The following is a 4,311-nucleotide window of genomic DNA, read 5'->3' as shown; positions in this document are numbered from 1 at the left end:
AAGCCTTCGAGAACGCCACTTAAAGAACGGTTGATAGCGGAACCGTTCTCTTTTTATTTTTAGTTTGGGCGGGGATTTAGAACTCCAATAGAGAACGGTTATATATTGGAACCGTGCTGGTACATTAACAAAAAGAACGGTCAAGTTGACCAACCGTCCTAAAATATAAAAGAGACCGGTTAATATCCGGAACCGTTCTCCTTATTAAAATAAAGAGCACGGTCCCTATCCTTGACCGTTCTCTATTAAATCCCTAATGCCTAATCTAGACTCGCCGTTTACACTTCTTTTCGCTTCCAGTCTAGCTCTTTAAAACACAACAAAATCGCACCGCTATGCCCTAAAAATTAAAGAATCATATCTTCCATTGTTGTTGCTCATACATTGCATCCTCCGCCCTCCGGCCACCGCCTCACGTTGCTCCTGGGAGTGCATGCCTTCATCATCGCTGATTGTCGTTGCTGTTGGTAATGTTTAACACTTTATTAATCCATATGTTTGATCATTCATGGTTAATTATTTGTCTTACAATTTTCATTTGTTCAATTACCGCCAAGAACATAGCTTAATTTTATTAATATTCAATATGGGCACACATAGAATGAAATCCATATCTTAGCCGCATATATTACTAGGGATTGTTACAAAAATAGTTACAAAAGAATGCTTAATTACTATGTATGTTTAAATATTAAAAATTGTGAATTGGGATTCTGAGTTTGTGAGTTTGTTGTTTTTGATTGTTTGTTTGAATATTTGGCTGGTTAGTTCCCTTTTGAGTATGATATATGTACAATAAACCTAGCATTCTATTATTAGTAAGTGGTTGTGAACAATTTATTGGGTTTTGAGTGGTTATCCTGGTGGTTGAGAATTGCTGATGGTAAGTGTTTATCGGGTCAACTATCATATCACTTGTGTATATAAGATAAATATGTTGTTTTCCCCTTTACAGTCTTATATAAGGTGTCAGGGGTTTGGACTTTGAAGCTATGGTTGTTGCAATATGGGGGTTTAGTGAGTTTGTCACATGTAGTGGCTGGGATGGAGATGATCGGCTATGGGATTTTCATGAGAACTTAAGACAGAACCAATAATTAAGGACTCATTATATTCTTTGCAAAAATAAACAAAATATCAAGGATAAAAAACGTGTTATTACAAACAGTAGAGTAGAAATTACACATAAAGAGAGTTTTCAGGCTTTGAGAGACTCTCATTATCAAGGTTTGGTCACTCAACAACATTCTTTTAGTTCAGCAGATTGTTACAGATTATATAGTACGACTATTTCTTGAGGGCCTAAAATAACATAAATGTTCGGATATTTGTGAAAGCTTTCACACATCTATAACACTCGTATATCTATGAAGGCTTTATCATACATAAAATCAATTGTACTGATTTTGATGAATCATTCTGATGCTAATAATGCATTGAATCTCCTTGATTATCTGAGATGAGGTCTTCTCATGCCCATATGCTGCAACTCACTCACCCAGTTGCTTCGCTAATGCTTTCTATAAGAGTTCCTAGCTAACAGTCTAACACACAATATACTGTCGGTCCAGTCCTGAGAATTCCTTTTAAGCCAGTCCAGTTTAATACCCCATTGAAGATTTCATGAGAGTATAAATATCTGAAACATAAGTGATTACGAGTCTCCTGCATATGACCATGTTTGCACATACAACACCAATTAACTACCTCCCCTGACACACGTCTGAATAAGAAGCTGATAAGCTTCTTCCTTATTACCTGCAAAATGTGCAAGAGACTCTTCCTTATTACATATGCTTAACAATCCATATAATGTAATCTATATATTGGTGTTTAACTTTGTTATAATTCTTATTATGTTTGTTGACGTAGAACCCGTTCAAGCATTACTCATTAGGAGTAATTGATCACAATGAGGAAAATGGATTAATACCGATATCCCTTCGAGAAAATGTCCTTGTCGTGTTGACACATGAGTATGTATTATGGTTTAAGATAATGATTCATGATTATAGTTAAACTGCTTTATAGTTAGTTGCATAGTGGAAATGTGGGACGATGTGGATGATGTCACGAGGGGTGAAATTTCGGACAGTTTCATGGAAATTCTACTTTCTTGCATAGCTTTATACTTATCTGTATATTAATATCATGGTAAACTTCTTTTAATTTGGTCATTTGTGTAGGGCGCTTTCATTGTCATCAAAGACCGTCATGATTGGTGTCTCTAGAAGGCAGGACATTTATGGAGAATGTGGAAATGCACCTTAGTCCGGGAATGGACATACGACGAGATGGGAGCAATACAGAGGACACGACCAGAGTTGTATAACCACATAACACAAGATGAATGGAATATGTTTGTGGTGACTCACTGAGGCATTTAAGGTAGTATTCGCTTATTATATTGTTTTGTTTTTATCCAAAAAATATTGAAAGACTTTCTACTATAAGTATTCTAACTATTGTATGTTATATATATACTTGTGTAAAAGGAAATAAGTGCAAACAACAAGAAGAATGTTTCTATGAATAAGACAAGGTTCTATGGCTCCCGAGCTGGTTACCAAGGGATTAAAATTAAAGGCGTAAATACATTTTTTTTTGTTTAAACTGAAGCTGCTTATCATGTATTTTTCAATATCTTAATAGATTTCAATAGCTATAAGGCCTGTAACTAACATTTTCACAGCCCCTGTTGTGGAAAATTTGTTCCAGACTTACTAAGGTTGTACAAATCTTGCCATGGTCCATGGGAGATTCATGCTCCACTCTCTTAATCAATAATAATTTTTCTTATGTAGTTATATTTTTCAAATTTGATATTAGTGATTTGAATTATATATGAAGTGACGACTTATTTTAGTTAAATGAAATATAGGGCCTTCAAGAAAAGAAACGTTATCGATCTACTTGCCGGGTTCAAGGCAAAACCACTTGGAAAATAATTCAGGTATTATATCTTCTTTATTTTCACGAAAAACTCTATTGTGTTTGTCAAGGGAGCAGATATAATATGTATATCTCATTTATGGGTTTCTATTTTAGTGCCCTTGGCAGCCTGTTGGGAGCCTATTACGCGGATATTATTTTTGCCGATATATGTTGAAGATCATCAGAGCAGATATATAAATATTCCCCCAACTGTATGTTTTTTTTTCATAATTTCAATCATTTGCATCTCATTGTTGTTTTGTCATGTATCCTTATAATTATCTTATCAAGAGCAATAAACCTTTGAACATTCAAATTGACCAAGTTAAACCAATAACTGGTGATATGAGTGGCAGCTTTGTAGGCCAACTTTGTTTCAGAAATCGTCGGTTAGGAATTCCATATTGCATTCCTGGGCTTCTATTGCATATGCAGAGCCATTATATTAGTGATGGCATTGCACGGGCAATTGCCCATATCTATTCAGCTCTTTCCATATTAGTTTCTCGTGAGTGGTTTATAATATGTATATCTCATTATGGGTTTTTATTTTAGTGTTCTATGCAGCCTCTTGGGAGCGTATTATGCGGATATTATGTTTGCCGATATATGTTGGACCTTATCAAAGCAAGATATGTTAATATCACCCCAAATGTATGTTCTTTTCCTTATCATTTCAATCATTTTTCATCTCTTTGTATTTCTCATTTTCATCATAGTAATTATTTTATTTTACATGTCGTATATAGTGTATTAACTTAAATTTTTGGTGTCTTATGTATGTAGTTCATGATAACCGCCCCACCATCATATACGGTTGAGCAAATTGACGAGGTGCGAAATATTTGGGCTGAATTCACACTCAATTTCAAACCCTAAAGTAATGTTGGATGAAGACCATGTTGGCAGCTTCTTCTTGGCGTTTAATTATTTTTGCACTTTAGGCAACTAAGTGATGAGGAATGAAGGATTTTTATTTATGTTTTTTACTTATTTTTGATATTTGTAGCCTTTAGGCTCTTAATGACATGACAAGAGTTGGTATAATTTTACAAGGATTTGTCTTGTGAATTCAAATTAAATATGAATGTTCAGGTTCTTGTTACGTAAAACTTGCTTGAGTATATGAATTGCAGGTATAATTTATATGCGCTATCCGATTCAATCGTGTAGGGATACAAAAAAATCGTAAATATTAAAAAAAAATATCAGAATCAAAGAGACCGGTTACATGTTAAACCTGTTCTATTTGAAAATATAAAATAAATGCGCCAAATTCAAATATCAGAAACAAAGAGAACGGTTACATGTTAAACCTGTTCTCTTCGAAAATAGGCGCCAAATTTAAAAATTAGAATCCAAATATAGCAGCTTTAT

General features: G+C 34.3%; 1 long non-coding RNA gene across 1 annotated transcript; it reads left to right on the top strand.

The window, feature by feature from the left end:
- The first annotated feature begins 270 nt into the window (after positions 1–270).
- On the top strand, positions 271–4,038 carry LOC141658765 (uncharacterized). Its single transcript, XR_012549407.1, has 6 exons — positions 271–467; positions 2,187–2,388; positions 2,882–2,953; positions 3,049–3,146; positions 3,490–3,588; positions 3,721–4,038. It is a non-coding gene; the product is annotated as an uncharacterized LOC141658765 (long non-coding RNA).
- The last annotated feature ends 273 nt before the right edge of the window (positions 4,039–4,311 follow it).

The sequence above is a fragment of the Silene latifolia genome, chromosome 6, assembly GCF_048544455.1.
Source record: "Silene latifolia isolate original U9 population chromosome 6, ASM4854445v1, whole genome shotgun sequence".
NCBI classification, from domain to species: domain Eukaryota; kingdom Viridiplantae; phylum Streptophyta; class Magnoliopsida; order Caryophyllales; family Caryophyllaceae; genus Silene; species Silene latifolia.
This window is presented reverse-complemented; position numbering and strand designations above follow the sequence as displayed.